We start from the raw sequence: 21598 nt of genomic DNA, 5'->3' as shown, positions 1-21598 counted from the left end.
CACTGGGTCCCGCAGGTTGTTTAGTGAGTCCCGTGTACTCTGGAGAAAGAAACAAGAGGAGAAATGTTCAAGGGTGCAGAGCAGGGCTTGGCCAGTGAGGGGCTGGCTCTGAGCCCAGGCCTGGCCTCCCCCCACCAACATTTGCAGAGAGGAAGGAGCTGGGAGATTTGTTTGCACTCAGTCCACTGCATCAAGTGGCCCGGCAGGCATCGGCAGTAACTTAGACTTTATCACAATATTTTCTTTGCCTCCCCAGACTTCACCTTCACCCTGAAGGTGAAGTTTGGGGAGGGGGAGCGGCTGCTCTGAGCTCACTCCCCGGGGTCCTCCTGGAGACGTGCAAGCACAAAGAAAGTTCATTCTTCTGCTCTTAAAAACAATCAGGCCCTTTCCCTCTGTTATTTATTTTTTCATTTTAAGTCCAATTTAGAAAGAGCTGGGGGCCGTGACTCAGTCCTTCCTCGCGCCCCTTGGCGAGGCTGCAGACGGGAGCATGGGGCCCAGCTAATCTCCGGGAGCAATATTTATGACCCTCTGAGAGGTGGAAGGCAGACACTGCGCTGTCAGAGCAGCCAGGAGCTGTGGCCCTGGGGGGCCCAGCACCCTCCCATAGGGACAGCCTCACCATTGCCAGCTCAGCTTCCCCGCTAGGCTCCTTGGCTTCTGGGGCTAGCAGGGCTGGGGAGCCAGGGCAACAGGTGGCCAGGTGGCCTTTCCAGGGCCTGAGGGAGGGGTGGTGCCAACCGTACCCTCAAGCACCTTCCATGGAGCCCCTCCCGCCCCCCCAGGACCAGATGGGAGCAAGCATACTCTGGAAGGAAGCCTTGTGCCTGGGGGGCCCTCAAGGATCAGGAGGAAAGGAATTGAGAGCAGGAACGCTGTCTGCTCCAGACGGCGGGATGATGTCACCCTCTAGGGGGTGGGGCTGTGACATTTACTCACTGGGCCATTCTGAAGCTTTCTCCAGCGTGGCCATCCAGCACACAGACAGAGTAGGGGAAGGAGCTTGGCTTTGCCTTCCCTAGGGGCAAGTTTGAATGCCGGCCCCCAGTCTCTGGAGCACCTCCTTCGTATGGCTGATACAAGGAGGGCACATAGAGGTACTCCATGCATGTTAGTTTTACTTATAATCAAGGTGCCCCAGAACCTAAAATGTCCCGACTTTTAAATGTCAGTGTGTCAGAGACTGCTGTTTGTCCCCCAAATTTATTTTCTCCTTCTTCCTGGCTAATGGCATTTCTGGATTTTAGCTGGGCTCGCTAAAATCCGGAAGATGGATAACGGCCATCCCGAATAAGCTACACCTTCAGCAGCTATATGGTCTAGAAATATAATGTTATTGTTACAAAGGGGAAAGAAAAGGGATAAGCTGGTTGTGTTAATAGATTAAAAATTCTTTTTAAAAAAATTTGTTTTATTGAAGTATAGTTGATTTGCAATGTTGTGTTAGTTTCTGCTGTATAGCAGAGTGATTCAGTTGCACATATATATTCTTTTTCATTATGGTTTATTACAGAATATTGAATATAGTTCCCTGTGCTATACAGTAGGACCTTGTTGTTTATCCATTCTGTATGTAATGGTTTGCATCTGCTAAGCCCAGCCTCCCACTCCATCCCCCCTGCACCACCACCCCTGCCTCGGCAACCACAAGTCTGTTCTCTGTCTGTGAGTCTGTTTCTGTTTCATAGGTAAGTTCATTTGTGTCATATTTTAGATTCCACATACAAGTGATATCATATGGTATTTATCTTTCTCTTTCTGACTTACTTCACTTAGTATGATAATCTCTAGGTCCATCCATGTTGCTGCAAATGGCATTATTTCAGTCTTTTTAATGGCTGAGTAGTCTTCCATTGTGTACATGTACCACATCTTTAGCCATTCATCTGTTGATGGACGTTAAAGTTGCTTCCATGTCCTGGCTATGGTAAATAGTGCTGCAGTGAACATTGGGGTGCATATATCTTTTTGAATTAAAGTTTTTGTCTCTTCCAGATATATGCCCAGGAGAAGGATTGCAGGATCATATGGTAACTCTATTTTTAGTGTTTTTTTTTTGCGGTACGCGGGCCTCTCACTGTTGTGGCCTCTCCCGTTGCGGAGCACAGGCTCCGGACGCACAGGCTCAGCGGCCATGGCTCACGGGCCCAGCCGCTCCGCGGCATGTGGGATCTTCCCAGACCGGGGCACGAACCCGTGTCCCCTGCATCGGCAGGCAGACTCTCAACCACTGCGCCACCAGGGAAGCCCTATTTTTAGTTTTTTCAGGAACCTCCATACTGTTCTCCATAGTGGCTGCACCAATTTACATTGCCACCATCAGTGTAGGAGGGTTCCTTTTTCTCCACACCCTCTCCAGCATTTATTATTTGTAGACTTTTTAATGATGGCTGTTCTGACCAGAGTCAGAAGAGTCAAAACTACTATCTCATTGTAGTTTTGATTTGCATTTCTCTAATGATTAATGATGTTGAGCATTCTTTCATGTGTTTGTTGGCAATCTGTATATCTTCTTTGGAGAAATGTCTATTTAGGTCTTCTGCCCATTTTTTGATTGGGTAGTTTGTTTTTTGATATTGAGTTGTATGAACTGTTCGTATATTTTAAAAATTAATGCCTTGGGCTTCCCTGGTGGCGCAGTGGTTGAGAGTCTGCCTGCCGATGCAGGGGACGCGGGTTCGTGCCCCGGTCCAGGAAGATCCCACACGCCGCGGAGCGGCTGGGCCCGTGAGCCATGGCTGCTGAGCCTGCACGTCCGGAGCCTGTGCTCCGCAACGGGAGAGGCCACAACAGTGAGAGGCCCGCGCACCGCAAAAAAAATAAAAATTAATGCCTTATCGGTCGCATCGTTTGCAAATATTTTCTCCCATTCTGTAGGTTGTCTTTTCGTTTTGTTTATGGTTTCCTTTGCTGTGCAAAAGCTTTTAAGTTTAATTAGGTCCCATTTGTTTGTTTTTATTTCCATTACTTTAGGAGGTGGATCTGAAAAGATATTGCTGAGATTTATGTCAGAGTGTTCTGCCTATGTTTTCCTCTAGGAGTTTTATAGTATCTGGTCTGACATCTAGGTCTTTAATCCATTTTGAGTTTATTTTTGTCTGTGGTGTTAGAGAATGTTCTCATTTCATTCTCTTACCTGTACCTGTCCAGTTTTCCCAGCACCACTTATTGAGGAGACTGTCTTTTCTCCACCGTATATTCTTGCCTCCTTTGTCACAGGTTAATTGACCGTAGGTGTGTGGGTTTATTTCTGGGCAAGGTAGGGTCTCTTAAAGATGAGGGTACAAAGGTTTATGACATTGAGTATGAACTAAGATATGCTTCGCCTGGGATCAGTGAGAAGCTCTGGGTACCTGGGGCCAACAGGAGGCACAGGGACCTCTGGCATGATGCATTCTAATCACCCACCTCCCATATCAGACACGATAGAGAGGGGGATACAGATAGAGAGGGAAGGGGGTCTGCCCCTGAGCAGACACCCAGGTAGCGGCAGCGCTGGGCCTTGAGAGAGGTGTCACTGCAGGTAAAGAAACAGAAAATTGAAATATGCAAGGGACCCAAGGATTCCCTCACTCACGAGCTGGGTAACCCTCCAACTCCTTTGTAAGTAGCCTTGATGGGGAGATGCCCAAAGGGTCCCCAGGGTGTGTTGAAATGGGGTGGGGAGCCTCTCAGATTTCGCAGAGGGCCCGCGCCTGCAGTTTCCTGAGCACAGCTGCTCTTGAGGGTCCCCTGGCCCCAGGCCCCCATCAGCACCCCTGACTCATGCCTCTGTCATCACAGGAGAGCTGTTCTCCCAAACAGAGGGAAGAGGCTGCAGTGTGCTCATGGGCAGCTGCAGATGAGGGGTCTCTGAGCTACCAAACATCAGCAGAGCAAAGACTCTTTTTAACCAGAAGAGAGAGGCTTAGGAGGTTAGAAGGATGTCCTGACAAATCATGACTTCCCAGCTTGACCCACAGGTCATGGGTTTCACTGTGTACTGTTCTCTTCTGAACCTAAGTCTTTGAAGATGGAGGCAGGAGCACAATGCATAGGAACATATCCTGGCTCTGCTACTTACTAGCTGTGTGACCTTAGATGGTGTACATAACCTCTGAGTCTCAAGTGCCTCATCTGTAAAATGGGGTAGATAGGAGTAGTTCCTTGGCAGGGTTGTAAAGGTTAAATGAGTAGCGCACAAATCTCATCTGCCTATGAATTTGCACTATGAGTGTTGGATGAAACACTACAAATGGCTACTTTTGTTTTCTTATGGACAGTGTCCTTAACTAGTGTGTTGGTTTCCTATGGCCACTGTAACAAATTACCACAAACTTAATGGCTTAAAACAATGCAAATTAAGGATCTTACTGTTCTGCAGTTCAGAAATCCTAAAGTCGAGGCCAAGTTCCTTCTTGAAGGCAAGGCTCCGTTCCGTTGCCTGTCCAGCCTCCAGAAGCCTCCTGCCTTCTTGGCTTGTGGCTCTTCCCTCCATCTTCAAAGCCAGGAGCATCTTCAAATCTCTCTGTCATCACATCTCCCTCTCTGACTCCAACCCTCCTGTCTCCCTCTTACAAGGACCCTTGTGATTAATCCAGGATAATCTTCTCATCTCATAATCGTTAACTTAATCGCATCTTTGAAGCCCCTTTTGCCACAGAAGGAAACATTCACGGGTTCTGGGGATTAGCATGTGGACACATTTAGGGGGCCGTTATTCTCCTTCCACAACCAGTGATAGTGATTTAAGGGAAAAAATGGGCCTGAGAAGCCATCTTTAAGGTGGCTGTTTGGATTGTCATTTTCTAAGATATGCAACAATGGCTCAAATAAGAAGGGTTAAAACAAGATTAATATCTTTTTTTTTCTCTCTCTCTCTCCTCCCCTCCTCTAGCTCTCTATCTCTCGTTTTCTCTCTTTCTATCAGGTCCTCATTCTCTCTGACCTGATGCTCCGCCACCCCTAGGGGTGTTCCAGGTAACTCTCCACCATGCCTGCAGACTAGCCAATGGGAAACGGGGGGAGGGGAGAGCACACACCCTCTTCCTTTTATGGACACACCCAGAAGTTGGAACCTTGACTTTCGCCACCATCCCATTGACTGGAACTTGGCCACACAGCTGCAAGGAGGGTTGGGAAATATGGTCGTTCTAGGTGGCCACGTGCCCAGTAAAAATGGGAGTCCTAGTACTAAAAAGGAGGGAGAATGTTAATATTAGGAGACAAATAGCAATTCTGCCGTAGGGCTGAGAGAGGAGAGAAAACGGAGCTCTCTGTCACAGACATGGGGCTGGAGGGGAGAATAAGCAGCTCCTCCCAGGTGGGAAGATACAGAATTACCCATCACACACACAGTTAATAGCTTAGTCAGTTTCTAGTCTCGTTCCTCCTTCCTAAGAGGAACCCTGCTTTGGTCAAGATCACAAAGCACTTGGCTAAAAAGTTTGATCTCCCAGTCTCCCTTGAGACCGTGAATGTGAGCAGAAATCTGCTGGGGATATCTGGAACAGCGTTCGGCTTCCTGATAGAAACACCCTCCCTTCTCGCTTCTCTGGTCTTCCTCTTCCTACCAGAAGCTCAGGAGTTTCTGCAGGTGCAGCAGCATCTGTCAAACATGACAAAGGGGTACCCAGGGGGAGCCTGGGTCCTTGACGATAACACTGAGCCCTACCATCTGTGGACTGCCTGCTGCAGACTTCCTTCTAGCAGAGAAAAGCAAACCCCGTGTTTGTTTAATCCTCTTTGCTTTGGCAGTTTGGGGTCTCCCTGGCCTGACTGTTTGCCCTCTGCCCTTGTACATTATAGTGGGGCTCGCTGGTAGGTGTGCTCTGCCCACATATACACAGCCCATGGCTTATGCCACCATCCCAAGGAGAGGCCCCTTGGGAAAGGAAAGCGTATATAGTTGCAGAAGAAACCCATTCTTCTTACAGTCATTAACCAAGTTGATCCTTTAGTTTTAAATGCAAAACAACATTTAAGGGATCTCAGGAGATACGGAGAAAACAAACATTACAAAAGGGAAAGATCAGGGCTTTCCTGGTGGCACAGTGGTTAAGAATCTACCTGCCGATGCAGGGGACACGGGTTCGAGCCCTGGTCTGGGAAGATCCCACATGCTGCAGAGCAACTAAGCCCGTGCACCACAATTACTGAGCCTGGGCTCTAGAGCCCACGTGCCACAACTACTGAAGCCCGTGTGCCACAATTACTGAGCCTGCGCTCTAGAGCCCACGAGCTACAACTGCTGAGCCCATGTGCCACAGCTACTGAAGTCCACACACCTAGAGCCCGTGCTCTGCCACAAGAGAAGCCACCGCAGTGAGAAGCCTGTGCACCGCAACGAAGAGTAGCCCCCACTCACCGCAACTAGAGAAGGCCCTCACGCCGCAATGAAGACCCAACACAGCCAAAAATAAATAAATAAAACATTAAAAAGGGAAGGATCAAAGTGGATAAATGGAATACTTCACTCTGGAATAAGCATAGAGAATTCAGGGAGAAGAAAAATCATTTTCATTCTACTTTGTATCTTCAGGAGGATTCAAGAGACAGTGCACTGATGAGAAGAGGTTGTGAAAATGGAATAGTCAGAGAAGAAGGAATCAGGCTTGAAAATGAGAAATAGGATTACATTTGCAAGTTTCGATGAGTGGGCTGAGAAATAAGACATGGCCAATGATAAAGTTAGCGATCTGGAGGACAGAATTGAAGAAATCTCCCAGAATGTAAAGAGACGAAGCTGGAAAATGTAAGAGAAAAGTCGAGACAAAGAGGATGAATCCAGGAGTTCCAGATGCTATGAAATGGGAATTTCAAAAGAAGAGAGAGACTGGAAGGGAGGAAATAATAAAAGAAATGAGAGGAACATTTCCCTGAACTCCAGGAAAGGCCTGAGTCCTCAGATTACATGCTTCACCTGGTTCCATTTACAATGCATACCTATAGACCTCAGGGAAAATTTTAAAACATTAAGAAAAAAGAGGCGGGACTTCCCTGGTGGCACAGTGGTTAAGACTCCATGCTCCCAATGCAGGCGGCCCGGGGCCAATTCCTGGTCAGGGAACTAGATCCCACATGCATGCCGCAACTAGGAGTTTGCGTGCCACAACTAAGGAGCTGGCAAGCCGCAACTAAGGAGGACATGTGCCACAACTAAGGAGCCTGCCTGCCGCAACTAAGACCTGGCACAACCAAATAAATACATAAAATATATTTTTTAAATTATTTTTTAAAAAAAGGGCTTCCCTGGTGGCGCAGTGGTTAAGAATCTGCCTGCCAATGCAGGGGACACAGGTTCGAGTCATGGTCCAGGAAGATCCCACATGCCGCGGAGCAACTAAGCCCTTGCACCACAACTACTGAGCCTGCGCTCTAAAGCCCATGAGCCACAACTACTGAAGCCCATGCGCCTAGAGCCCATTCTCCGCAACAAGAGAAGCCACCGCAATGAGAAACCCGCACACGGCAAGGAAGAGTAGCCCCTGCTTGCTGCAACTAGAGAAAGCCCGCGTGCAGCAACAAAGACCCAACACAGCCCAAAATAAATAAATAAAGTTTTTTAAAAAAGAATAAAGAGGCTACCCTACAGACTTTTGGAAATAATAATTTTTAAAGTGGTAAACTACCAAAGATTGAAAATCAGATTAACACCAGATTTGTCATCTACTCGGATGCCAGAAGATGATGAGGATATGTCTTCCATGTTCTGAGGGTAAAAGAGTTTCAATCTAGGGTTCCTTATATAACTAAACAAAATAAAGATATTCTTAGACATCGAAGAATTTAAAAATTCACAGTCCATGTACTCTATTTGAAAACGTTGCCCAAGGATTTATGTCAACCTCCTGAAAAAGAATCTGAGAAAGAGGATGGCATATACATTATTTAAAAGTGGCAGTTGACAACTGTACAGAAGAGGCAAAGAATACTAGAAAGAAACTAAAATACTATGTGTTATACCTGACACTTGGAAGATTCTCCTTTGAGTGGTAAAGTTTCAGTGACTCGGAATCATATTTCCTTCTGCATGGGTTCATTCACACTTAATGAATATTGCTTACTTGGTGATGTCAGTGCTGTTTATTAGTTTTCAGTTTTTAGAGTCAGCCTATTGACAATTCAAAGAAGATTTAGTTCTAAATTCTAGAGCAGAATTGTGAGAAATAATAGTAACACATCGAGACATTATATAGCAGGCACTGTTCTAAGCACTTAGTGTGAATTAACACTTTTTTTTTATAGTGGATTTCCTGTTTTTATTTTCATTTCTATCAGTATTTGCCTCATGTATTTTAACGTTTTATGGTTAGATACAAACACGCTTAGAATTGTCTTTTAGAAGTATTGACGCCTTTATAATTGGGTAATGTGCCTCTTTATACTTCATTATTTTGCTTGTTTTGAAGCCTATTTTGTCTGAAATTAATATATCTACTTCAACTTTCTTTTAATTAGCATCATTATGGTATTTTTTTAACATCTTTATTGGGGTATAATTGCTTCACATGAATTAACACTTTTAATCTGCATGACAACTTTATGAAGCAGAAACTGTCATTATCCCCCTTTTTACTGAAAAGGAAACTGGAACACAGAGAGGTTAAGTAACTTGCTCAAAGTTACACAGCAAAACGTGGCAGAGGTGGGATATGAATACAGACATACTGACCTCAGGGTCCACGAAGTAAAAATAATATAACTAACGTACATAAGAGGGAAGGGGTAACAACAGACAGAAGTCAGAGTAACTACTCTATTTTCCTTATCTTTCAATTGAAGGAGTTGTTCAATACAGTCTAAGGTTGATAAATCAAGAAGTAGAAGTAGACATACCGTTAAAGGTAAACTCTACCATCAGAAAAACTAGAAAACCCAAGCCAAGAATTGACACCCCTGGGGAAGTACTCAAGTACTCTGGTGGAAGAAGATACTTCGTGTTATGCCTTACTTTTTTTCCTCCTCACATATTTATATCCTGAGATACTACATTCGTCTTCATGTTTGCAGCGAATACTTTATTATTGAAAAAAATATTTTATCATGTGCATGCGTTATTGCTATCATTTTAGAAACGAGTTCAATTTTCCAAAAAAATTAATTTTCTAAATGCGGTGAGTCATCTTGACAACTCCGAGCAGAAGTTACCCGTTTTGGAATAACAGTCAGGGTGGAGGGTCGGAGCCCACCTCGAGCCGCCGCCTCAGCCCATCTCCTCAGTTCTGTCCAGTTAAGCTTCCCTCCCACTCCCGGGAAAAGTTTGTCTGGCAAAGTCTTCCAAGCTCAGAACCTTGGCAGACGCAACATTCCAAAAGGGAGACCAAGAATCCTGGGAAATGGCTGTGTTCGCCCTTCTCCCCGAGGGCAACTGTGTTGGTTGGTGGGCTCTGGGAAAATCTAGAAGAGGAATTGCTGACACTGCAGCTCCAATCATCATCAGGGGCATTGAGCACATCTGTGAAACCCGACGTAGGTCTGGCAGCATCCTCCAGCTCCCTGGAAGATATCGTGGGGTGGCAGTCCCTGCAGTGTTGGGGTCTCTTCACACTCACCCCTTGACTGCTCCCTGGGTCTGCAGTCCCTCGGCCTCCTGGCTCCTCCACCCATCAGTGTCAGGCCCCCAGAGCCCCCTCCAGAGTCGCTGCCCTGGCTGCAGGCCCCTCCAAGGGTTCCAGACTCTGCCCCAATCAACTACACCCCTGTGGTTCTCGCCGTGAGTCACGGCAGGTCTGCTGTGCCGCCTTCCTATCTGGCGAACCGGAGATCGCCTTTAATTCCCTCCAGCTGGGCTCCGCAGGACTGAGATAATCTGTTCTGGCGCAAGAGGAAAGCAGAGGGTTTGTTGTGTCTTTGTTTCATTCAAATGGTTTGGATGATGACTCACTCCATTTCTTCTTTCTTTCTTTTTAAACCAGGGCACCGTCTAGAAGTCGTTTTTGATTAGAAGCTGACCTCAGAAGTACGCTCGCATCATTCTGAAAACATCTGACAGCACCACAGAAACCGACGCAGAACGAGAAAGGACACAGTGGACGAAGGCCAGGACCAGGGCCTTCCCACACGGCTCTCCGGGCTGTCATTGGCCTGAGTCAAAATTGGGATGCCGTCCCCTGTCAGACCCCCGGATACCTGCATTGACATGGGGCCAGCTGGGAGTGATAGTGGTGACTGTCATCATCGTGGTCGTCATCGCATGACACTGGCCGATACTACTGAGTCCTTATTACGTACGTACGGCCCATGCCGTTCTAAGGGAGTTATCCATTCTCCCAGCATCCTGTCAGGCAGGTACCACTTGGCTTTGCGGTCTGAGTGGCATTGTCAGGTACTGCTCAGAAGCTGGGAGGTCAGGGTGGGTAGACCAGCGGTCTCTTTAGGAACACGAAGCCCCGAGGCAAAGCCAGCTTGGCCCTGAGGGAGAAGCTGTGAACCAGCGAGGTGGGAGCGGGTGGCCAGAGGTGGTGAGCAGGGCGTGAGAGGGGTCCAAGGTCAGTGTTAACAGCAAAGGGAAGCAGGAGGTTGGCTGCACCCAGGTGGAGGGCAGCAGAAAGCTGTGGCTGGCCAAGGACATGGCTCTCATTCACTGCTATGCCTCCCCTGTGTGCCAGCTGGTAGGCAGAGAGGTGGGCATGAAGCCTTCACTTCCCCAAGTCCACAGGCTGTTGGAAGAGACAGGCTAGGAGAAACGGAGTGGGAGAAATCACCTCCAACCAGGGCATTCTGGAAAGCTCCCAGCGGGAGGCGGCTTTGGCATTGAGCAGGGTGGGGGCGGGGGTGGACCAGCACAGGAGGGGAGCGAGCACCTTGTGTGTTTAGGTGAGTTAAGCACCTGTGAGGAAGAGGTCGCTCCACATGGCAGGGGTGTGAACTGAAGGAAAAGGGAATTCTAGGAAATCCAAAAGGTGGGTGAGAAAATACTGTGAAGGTCTGATCATAGTAGCAACGATGACCGATACTGCAATAGAGGCCTGGCGTCTGGCATCCCTGCGGGGGGGGGGGGGGGGGGGGCGGAGGCAAGTGCCCCAAAGGCCTGGAGAGCTGAGCTGGCCACTCCTCTGTGAGAGCAGCTCCTTTGATTGGCCCCTAGTGCCTGCATCTTGTGAGCCCTTCTGTGGGGTGTTTGAATATTGATGAACCGTCCATGGGTGGCCAATGTGTTCGTTCCCCGGGGCTGCTGTAACCAATTGCCACAAACCAAGTGGCCTAAAACAACCAAAATTTGTTCACTTACAGACCTGAAGGCCAGAAGTCCAAAATCACGGTGTCAGCAGGCCGCGCTCCCTCCGAATGTTCTAGCTTGGGAGGAATCCTTCACTGCTTTCTCCGGTTTCTGGTGGCTCCAGGTATTCCTGGGCTTGTAGCCTGAGAACCCCAACCTCTGCCCCCATCTTTACGTGGCCTTTTCCTCCTCTTATAAGGACACTTGTCATTGGATTTAGCCCCCCACCCCGATAATCCAGGATGATCTCGAGATCATTAATAACGCCAAGGACGCTTTTCCCAAATAAGGTAACATTCACAGGTTCCTGGTGGGTATTTGGGTGGGGGCCACCGTTCAACCTAATACAGCCAATAAGGCCTATTTCCCCCCATCAAGTGGGAGCTTCCTGAGGATGGAAACTGTGCTCCTTCCTTCCTTCCTTCCTTCCTTCCTTCCTTCCTTCCTTCCTTCCTTCCTCCCTCCCTCCCTCCCTCCCTCCCTCCTTCCCTCTCCCCCTTCCCTCCTTCCCCAAATATTGAGGGAACATCTGCCATGTTCCAGGCTCAGTGCTGGGTCCTGGGGAGACTGAAGCAATGCAAACAGGTCCAGTTCCTGCCCTCTCAGAGCTGACTTTGCAGTGGAGGGAGGTAGACCCAACAGAAGCAGTTACACCAGTGCTCATGGCAGGCAGAACTACAAAAGAAGGGGGGAGGGGCAAGACCAGCAGGGTTGGGGGTGGGTCAGGGTGGACCAGCTCCAACCAGGGAGGTCAGGGAAGGCTTTGCAGAAGACGTGACACATAGCTGGACCCTGGATGCTGAGAAGGACCAGGTTGGAACCTCCCTCTCACTTCCTGGCTGTGTGATCTTGGACAGTTGCTTTACCCCTCTCTGCCTCAGTTTCCTCGTGTATAAAGTGGTGATGGCAAAAACACAGTCTCCTGGAACCATCCTGAGGACTGGGTGAGTAAACCCGTGGGGAGCCTTCACAGCTGCAGTGTTCCCAGTACTTGCTTCATAAGCCGTAGCTAATCCTCCTAAAAGAATACTTAAATGTTAACATTATTGGCACGCTGGCAGAGAGCCACGCACCAAAAACTTTTGTTAACAATTGAGGAATATTTATTTTAAAAACCAAACAAACAAAAAGGACCTAAAATTAGTCATCATGCAAAACTCTGGAACGTCTCGGAGTTCCTTACTCTTATCTTACAACTTGACTTGGGGCTTGTTTGAATCAGGTTGGGGGCCTGGGACACCTATTCTCTTTAGGGTTTGGGGCTTGAAATCTTTGTAAAGGCCTGGCAGAGGTACCGGGGCATGTTGGCCACTATTTTGGGCAGAGCAAGCTGAGTCCTTGGAACTTTGGGACCGGCCAGCGGAGCCAAGGGTCTCCTACATCGTGTTGACTTGGTAGATGGATGGAGGTCAGGCTGAAGGTGGTCCTGGGGTGAGAAGGGGCAGAGAAGCTGGGGCACTTGCAGGAGGCCCACGGAGAGCTCCAGGCCCGCAGGCATCTCCTCCCATCTGGGCCTCCGGGATCCGTCCCTCTAGGGGGCAGTAGGGCTCTACCGAGAGTCCCTGTCTCGTCCTGCAGAGGCCGGGAGAAGCCCCTCGCCTTACAATGTGCCTCGGTGTCAGCATCGAGGGAGAGTTCTTTCTTTTTTTTTTTTTTTAATTTTTATTGGCGTATAGCTGCTTTACAATGTCGTGTTCGTTTCTGCTGTGCAGCAAAGTGCATCAGCTCTACGTATATCCCCCTCTTTTTCAGATTTCCTTCCCACTTAGGTCACCACAGAGCACATCAAGGGAAATTTCTGCACAGACTTTGCCCTGGCTGGGCCCAGAGGATATATCTTTGCACATTCAGATGTCTGGGGGGGAAATGCTCATTAGGAAGGAAAGTATTTAATGTCACGGTAACACGTGAATGTTTCTAAAAGTGGAAGCTGACAGCTGTACCCACTGAGGGAGCACTTCGGGGTTCCAGCCGCCAGGAGGTCAGCCCCCTCCAGCCTGATGGGGGAAGGAAGTTGGATTTCTAAGGCGCGTGCTATTCACAGGGAGAAGACATGCGTTTCCGCACTAGTGTTCGTGGCCAGGTTCAGGTTTTTAGACCCTGAAAACAAATCTCCTTGACCGGTTCTCCCCCATCTGCTGCTCCTCCCATCTTGCTGGGGGAACCAGGGTAGCCCCTGGCTGTGTTTTGATGTAGCACTGTGACCCCAAAGATCCGAGACTCATGGGCGGCACCCTCCCCCCACCCCATGGTGTGGCCTTATGGTCCACTCTGGGGGCAGGGGCAGGGGTATGGGTACATCTGCACGGGGCGCACACAGTCCTGGGTTCAGGTCCTAAATCTGCCACTTCATGCTGTGTGGTCATCAGCAGGGTCCCCATGGAGCCTCCCACCTCACCTGAAAAACAAGGAGAGACCTGCCCTGCAGGGTGACTTATTTCTGGACGTGATTCCAGTGACATGATTCCTGGAACGGGCTTAGTGGGGTGCCAGGCGCACCCTGACATTCACCATCACACCACCAGCCACCCTTCCAGCTCCCACCCTGCTGCCTACTCCAGCCCGCCTTCCCTGACCTCTACCACTTCCCACTTCCCTGGCACTCCATCCCTTCTCTGTTTACTGTTTACAGTCTGTCTCCAGCTGGAATATGAGCTCTACCCTGCCTTATGCAGGACACATATTCAACATCAATAAATATTGTTGAGGGACTTCCCTGGTGGTCCAGTGGTTGAGTTGCCGTGCTTCCAGTGCAGGGAAAGTGGGTTTGAACCCTGCTCGGGGAACTAAGATCCCACATGCCGTGAGGCCAAAACCAAAACCAAACCAAAACAACAACATCAGCAACGAAACATACATACATACGCACGTACGTACATGCGTACATAAATATTGTTGAGTGCACGCATGAGGGAATGGGAGCTCTAACCCAGTTGTCAGTTTCCCCGGCTGTGCAGTGAGGATGATGCTACTAGAAGTCTCTAGGTGGCTTTGGATGCATCAAACCCTTGTGTGAGCATCTGGCCCAGGCGCTCAGCAGATGCAAGTTCATGTCCCCGGCTGTCGGCTTTATAATACAGGCAGGAGAACGGCCCCTCCACCAGCCCTCGAGGGCAGCCACACAGACTCAGCCAGTGAGGCCTGAGCGGGATCTCTGCACATTGGATCCTTCCACACACCAGGCGGGGAGGCCCAGGTCAGGGAGGCTGTACACACTGGTCTGTGTAAGCGATGTGCGGAGCCTAGGACCATGTCCGCTGTTCCGCGTGAAGCAGCCGGGGGCTCTCACTGGGGGAGGAGCTGGTCCATGGCGGGTGACAGACCCTCACCCGTGGTGGCCAAGAGCAAGGGCACACGGGTGGATGCGGACGTGAGTCCCAGCCTGACTGCTCTTGGCTGGGTGGCCTCGGCAGGTGACTTCACACCTCTGAGCCTCGGTTTCCTGTCAGGTGGGGTGATGGGAGCCCGCCGCTCTGAGAGCTGTGGTGAGAGAATAACCAGCGCAGGAATGAGAGCCGTTACTGTGCTGAATTCAGAGTCGAGCAAAAGAGTTGAGGGAAGCAGAGGAACGGCCCCTCAGAGACATCCACGCCCTGATCCCTGGAACCTGTGAATGGATGCTACCTCGAGAGGGGGATTAAGGTTGCAGATGGAATTAATCTTGCTAATCGGCTGACCTTATGATCAGGAGACTAGCCTGGGGGATCCAGGTGGGTCCCGTGGAACCACAAGAGCCCTTAAAAGTGGAAGAGGGAGGCAGCGAGAGAGGCTGGACCTGCCACTGCTGGCGCTGAAGACGGAGGAAGGGGCCATGAGCCACAGCATGTGAGTGGCCACCAGAAGCTAGAAAAGGCAGAAGAACCCTGGAGTTTGCAGAAGGAATGCAGCCCTGCCAACACACTGATTGTAGTGCAGAGGCTTCTGACCTCCCAGACTGTGAGATGGTGACTCTCTGTTGTCTTAAGGCATAAGTTTGTGGTAGTTTGTTAGTGCAGTTATAGGAAACTCACAGGAGGACTGCGTCATGGCAGCCTCCACCCGGCCTCCCTCTCAGGAGCAGAACATGGCAGAATGAGGACCAGCCTCAGACCTGCTGACGGGGTAAAATCTAGTGGAACCCTGGCCCTTTGTAGATGAGAAGAGACCGTCAAGATCATCTAGGTCCACATTTCAGAGCGGGATGTCCCCCACATTAGTCCCGAGCAATGTTCTGTTCATAATGGTCCCATGGGTCAGTCGGTTAGGAAATGCTGCATACACTGTCTGGCTTTCAAGCAGTCACAGTACTCTTTTATCTCTGAGAGGCTCTGAGAAGGCCTGCAGCAAAAAGCAAGAAAGGTTTTCTAACTTCCACTCAGCACTTCCAAAGATACTGTAGCATAAACCTTCTTCCTCCAAGTCTTCCCCCCAGAACTTGTACTAACAACTCAACCAAGCTTGTGTTTGGTGGATGGGCTGATCTACTCAAATCAGTTCATGAGACAAATGGAGAAACTGAAGCCCAAACAGGTGGAGGTGCCCTGGAGAAGCAGTGCAGCTTCAACCAGCCACACGGCCCTGGGCAAGTCACATCACCTCTCAGAGCCTCTGATTCCTGATGGATAAAATGCAGACAAGAGGGCCTGCTTTGCAGAACACCATGGATAGCTGTCTCCGTCCGTTGGGGCTGCTATAACAAAGTACCGTAGGCTGGAGGACTTGTAAACAACAGAAATTTATTTCTCACAGTTCCAGAGGCTGGGAGTCTGAGCCCAGGATGCCAGCATGGGCAGGTCCTGGTGAGGGCCCTCTTCTGGATTGCAGACTATCCATTTCTCCCTGCGTCCTCACGGGGTGGAAAGAGAGCTCTCTGGAGCCTCTTATGTAAGGGCACTAATTCCACCCATGAGGGTTCCACCCTCAAGACCTAATTACCCCTAATTAGGTACCTCCTAATACCATCACATTGGCAGCTAGGCTTTTAACTTGAGCTTTCAGTCCATAAGCAAGGAAGTGGCCGTTGAAGTGGCCAGCACCCACCTGGTAGGTAGTTAGGCAAGAGTAGGTACTACTTGGCAGAGCACCGGAACCGCGGGCTTGGAGCGGAACTTTTCGGTTTGTCTTAAGAAAATGGCAGACAAGCCGGGCATGGGGGAAATCGCCAGCTTCGATAAGGCCAAGCTGAAGAAGACGGAGACGCAGGAGAAGAACACCCTGCCGACCAAAGAGACCATTGAGCAGGAGAAGCAAGCGAAGTGAAATTTCCTAAGAACCTGGAGTATTCTCCACCTCCATCATCTTGGAGACCCTAGTCGTGATGTGGAGGAAGAGCCACCTGCAAGATGGACACGAGCGACAAGCTGCACTGTGAACCCGGGCACTCCGTGCTGATGCCACCGGCCTGTGGGTCTCTGAAGGGACCCTCCAATCGGACTGCCAAATTCTCCGGTTTGCCCTGGGATATTATAGAAAATTATTTGTATGATTAATGAAAATAAAACACACCTCGTGGCAAAAAAAAAAAAAAAAAAAAAGAGTAGGTACTACTTGTATTCGTTTCCCATTGTTGCCACAACAAGTCACCACAGACTTACTGGCTTACAACACAAATGTATTATCTTACATTTCTGGAGGTCAGTAGTCCTAAAATCAAGATGTCAGCAGGGCTGGTTCCTTCTGGAGGCTCTAGAGCAGAATCTGTTTGCTTTGTCCAGCTTCTAGAAGCTGCTCTTGTTCCTGGGCTCACACCACTCTGACCTCTGCTTCTGTCATTACGTCTTCTGAATCTGACCCTCCTGCCTCCCTCCTGTAAGGAACTCTGTGACTACAGTGGGTCCCCCTGGATAATTCAGGGTAACTTCCCAATCTCAAGGTTCTTCATCACAGCTGCAAAGTCCCTTCTGCCTTGTAAGGTGACATATTCCCAGGCCCCAGGGATAGGATGTGGACATCTTTGGGGACCACTATTGAGCTGACCACGCCCAGGATGCCTCCTTTGCCGGCCCTGCGTTCCTCCTGCTGCAGCGCATTCTCTCTCTCCTTTGCTCCAGGCTGGACACCAAAGGAGCGATTTAGTTCCAACCTGGGCTTCTGGTTGAGTCAAGTGCAGGAGAAAGTTTGCGTCTCTGCAGACATCCCCCATCCCTCTCAGACCATCACCCCCAGGCCATGCAGGTTGCAGTGGAAGAGCATCTTAGAAGGCAGGCTGCAGCCAAAGATTCCAGAGAAAACTGACTGCAAACTGTATCCCTTCATTCATCAAATATTGGAGTGCCTGCCGAATGCCTGGTCTCTCTTGGTGCTGCAGGCACAGGTGTGGACTGGACAGACCGGGCCCTGCCCTCAGGGAGCTGACTTCTCATGGGGAAGAAGGACAGTCGGGGAGAGATCACATAATAGGCACCAGATCAGAAACAAAACAGCAGGGTATGAAGATGGAGGATGGGGGAGGTGTGCCCAGTTTGCCGTATGGGGCTGGTGAGGGGGAGGGCCACGGAGGCTGAATCCTCGGATTCTGGGTTTGGCAACGGGGTTGATGGAGATGTTATCTTCAGAGAGGGGTTCACAGGAGGAGAGCAACTTTTTGCAGGCCTGCGGGGAGGTGATGAGTTCCGTCCTGGGTATGACAGTGTGATGGGCCCAAGGTCCATCTAACATGGGATGTCAGTGGGTGAGGTGATGTCTGAGCTGGAGCTAATGAACGTGGGCATTGTTCACCTCGGGGTGGGTTCCCCATGGAGGAGAAGACAAGAGGACCTGGGGCCGACGCCTGGGGAGCCTCCGTTTGGGCTGCAAAGGACGAGGAGCTGATGGGTGGAAGCAGAGAGACAGGTGCACAAGTGCCCAGAAAGCCAAGAGCGAAGGAAGAGGCTCACGAGGTGGAGAGCAGTCAACAGGGCCAAACGCTGCAGAGAAGCCCGGGAAGGGAAGACTCGAGAAGAATCCATTTGGCTCAGCTGGAGGAGGGCCCCAGTGGCCTCTGTTGCGGCCGTGTGCCGGGGGCAGAAGCTGCAAAGCAGCGGCGGAGCGGTGAGCAGGAGTAGAGGAAGCTGGGACAAGACGCGTGCACAGCTCTTTCCTTGACCAGGAAGTACGGAGGAGTCAGGCCAGTGGCTGGAGGTGGCCGTGGGGGTGATGGCTTTTTCCATCTTTATTTCTGGTTTATTCAGGCAGGGGACACCTGGCTTGTTTAAATGCTGATGGCTGGGAGCCAGGAGAGGGGGAGGTGAAGATGAAGGGGAGGGGTTGACCAAGGTGCGAAGCGGGGCGGAAGGAGGCTCCTCCAGAATTCCAAAGCGGGGGTGGGACAGCCATCTGGGAGGAAGGAACCAGTGCGGGAGGCCTGTGGGCTGGGGGCAGGAGGTGTGTGCAGCAAACACGTGGGCACTGGCTCTGGACCGTGCAGGGATGGGCAGGTCACCATGGGGCTTTAAATCTACGAGTGATGCGGTCCGATTGGAGCCTGAGAACCAACATCTGGCAGCTGAGTGAATGGGTGGAAGAGGCCCATCAACCTGTTAGGGACAGGGCTCCCAAGTGTCCATCTCCTTCGTGGAGGTGCTGGTGGAAATGCACCTCATAACTCAAGATGCAGAATATTTTGGGAGGTGGTATTCTTGGAAGTTTAAAAACACAAGATCTAGGGGATAGACTGGGTTTGGATCCTGACTCCCTTCCAACAAGCTGTGTGACCTCGGGCTGGTTACTTGACCTCTCTGTGTGTTTTAGTTGCTTGTAGCTGTATAATAGACTACCTCAAAACTTAGCAACTGAAAACAACACCCGTTTAGTATCTTACAGTCCCTGTGAGTTGGGAAGCCAGGAGCCGCTTAACTGGGGCCCTATGCTTGGGGTTACTCGTGGGGCTGTGATCGAGGAAGTGGCAGAGGCCCGAGTCTGCTCAAGGCATGACTGGGGAGGACCCACTTCCAGGCAAAGTCAGTGGCTGTTGGCAGGATTCAGTTCTCCCTGGGCTGTTAACTGAGGCCCTCATTTCCTCACTGTCTGAAGCCAGAAGCCACCTTGAGTTCCAAATGGAGTTTGTCAAGTAGGGAGGTGGATAATTGAGTCTGGAATTCAGGAGAAGGGTCCAGGCAGGAGCTATAAATGTGGGAGTCCTAGGCACGTAGATGGTATTTAAAACCATGCAATCGGTTGAGGTCACCAAGGAAACAGGTGCAGATAGAAAACACGTCCAAGGGCTGAGCCTGGGGGCATCCCAGTATTGGGGAGATGATGGGGAACCAGCAATAGATGGTAAGGAGAGGCCGGTGGAAAAGAAGAAGACCCAGTGGAAGCCGCGTGAAAGAAGCACATCAGGTTTAACCGCCGATTCTGCTGACCAGTCCAGTGAGACGACCATGGACAACTGACTGCGTATGTAACAACAACCTGGGGTCGCTGGTCACTTTGACAAGGTGGTGTCAGTGGGTGTGAAAGCTGATGGGAAGGAGTTCAAGAGGGAATGGTAGGGGAGAGGCATGGGAGAGAGTGGATACATGCAGTATTTCAAGGAGTTTTGCTGTAAAGGAAAACAGAAATAAGACAATAGTTGAAGGGGAATTGTAGGATCCACAATTATTTTTTTTAACAGATCTTTATTGGAGTATAATAGCTTCACAATACTGTGTTAGTTTCTGTTGCACAGCAGAGCGAATCAGCCACATGCATACACATGTCCCCATATCCCCTCCCTCTTGAGCCTCCCTCCCACCCTCCCTATCCCACCCCTCTAGGTGGGCACAGAGCACGGAGCTGATCTCCCTGTGCTATGCGGCTGCTTCTTCCCACCAGCCAACTGTTTTACGATCGGCAGTGTATATATGTCGATGCTACTCTCACTTCGCCCTAGCTTCTCCCTCCCATCCCATGTCCTCAAGTCCATTCTCTATGTCTACCTCTTTATTCCTGCTCTGCAACTACGTTCATCAGTACCATTTTTTTTTTAGATTCCATATAGAATGGCCATTATCAAAAAATCTATAAACAATAAATGCTGGAGAGGGTGTGGAGATAAGGGAACCCTCTTGCACTGTTGGTGGGAATGTAAATTGATACAGCCACTATGGAGAACAGTATGGAGGTTCCTTAAAAAACTAAAAATAGAACTACCATACGACCCAGCAATCCCACTACTGGGCATATACCCTGAGAAAACCATAATTCAAAAAGAGTCATGTACCAAAATGTTCATTGCAGCTCTATTTACAATAGCCAGGACATGGAAGCAACCTAAGTGTCCATCATTGGATGAATGGTTAAAGAAGATGTGGCACATGTATACAATGAAATATTACTCAGCCATAAAAAGAAACGAAATTGAGTTATTTGTATTGAGGTGGATGGACCTAGAGTCTGTCATACAGAGTGAAGTAAGTCAGAAAGAGAAAAACAAATACTGTATGCTAACACAATTATTTTTAAGGTAGGGGAAATAATTGCATGTTTCTTTTCTGATCGGAATTATCTAGTAGAGAAGGAGGCTGGGCCATGTCTTGAGAAGGTGAGCGGGGACGGAGGGGGGTGGTCTAAGGTAGGAACAGGACGGTTTTTGAAGTATCACGAGGCAAAGCCAAGCGAGCACAGGGGCCTGATGCTGGTGGGGCAGGTGCGGTGGTAGGAGCTCACGGCAGCTCTTTCCACCTGCTTCCATGTTCCTCCCGAAATAGGAAGCAAGGCCGGGAGAAGAGAGGGAGAGCAGCGGCAGGAGGTGCTGGGAGTTTAAGGAGAGAGAGAAGATGTGAACGAGTCATCCAGGAGAGTCAAGAGTGGAGGACAGGAGAAATGGACGCTGGTGTCGAGGCAGTGATGGAAGCCCATGCATCACCGGCGGTCACGGGTATGCAATACGTTTATGTTTTTCTGTAGCCAAGTTCACGGGCACAGAGGAAACTGAGCATTGGATTTAACCAGCTTGGGAGGGTGCGTGATGCTTCACCATGGGATTTAAGCTGGGAAAGGGGAGGAGGGAGCACATCAAGAGAAAGACAAGAGTGAAAAAAAAGGTCGAAGGGCAAAAGGATTATAGGAGGCAGGTGGGATGTGGGATTATTGGAGTCAGGTGCTGGAGAGAGAAGCCAGTGTCAAAGTTGGGGGGGGGGGGTGCTTAGGGCTTCCCTGGTGGCGCAGTGGTTGAGAGTCCGCCTGCCGATGCAGGGGACACGGGTTCGTGCCCCGGTCCGGGAGGATCCCACATGCTGGGATGTGGAGTGGCTGGGCCCGTGAGCCATGGCCGCTGAGCCTGCGCGTCCAGAGCCTGTGCTCCGCAAGGGGAGAGGCCACAGCAGTGAGAGGCCCACGTACCGCAAAAAAAAAAAAAAAAAAAAAAAAAAAAAGGGCGTGCTTGAGACCGAGATGATGGGGGGAGGGGCTAACAGTTATTGGTAATTTCAAGGTCTCCAGCAATGGTTCTCAGTG

The sequence above is a fragment of the Stenella coeruleoalba genome (assembly GCF_951394435.1).
Source record: "Stenella coeruleoalba genome assembly, chromosome: 15".
Lineage (NCBI taxonomy): Eukaryota > Metazoa > Chordata > Mammalia > Artiodactyla > Delphinidae > Stenella > Stenella coeruleoalba.
Note: the sequence above shows the minus strand (reverse complement) of the source record.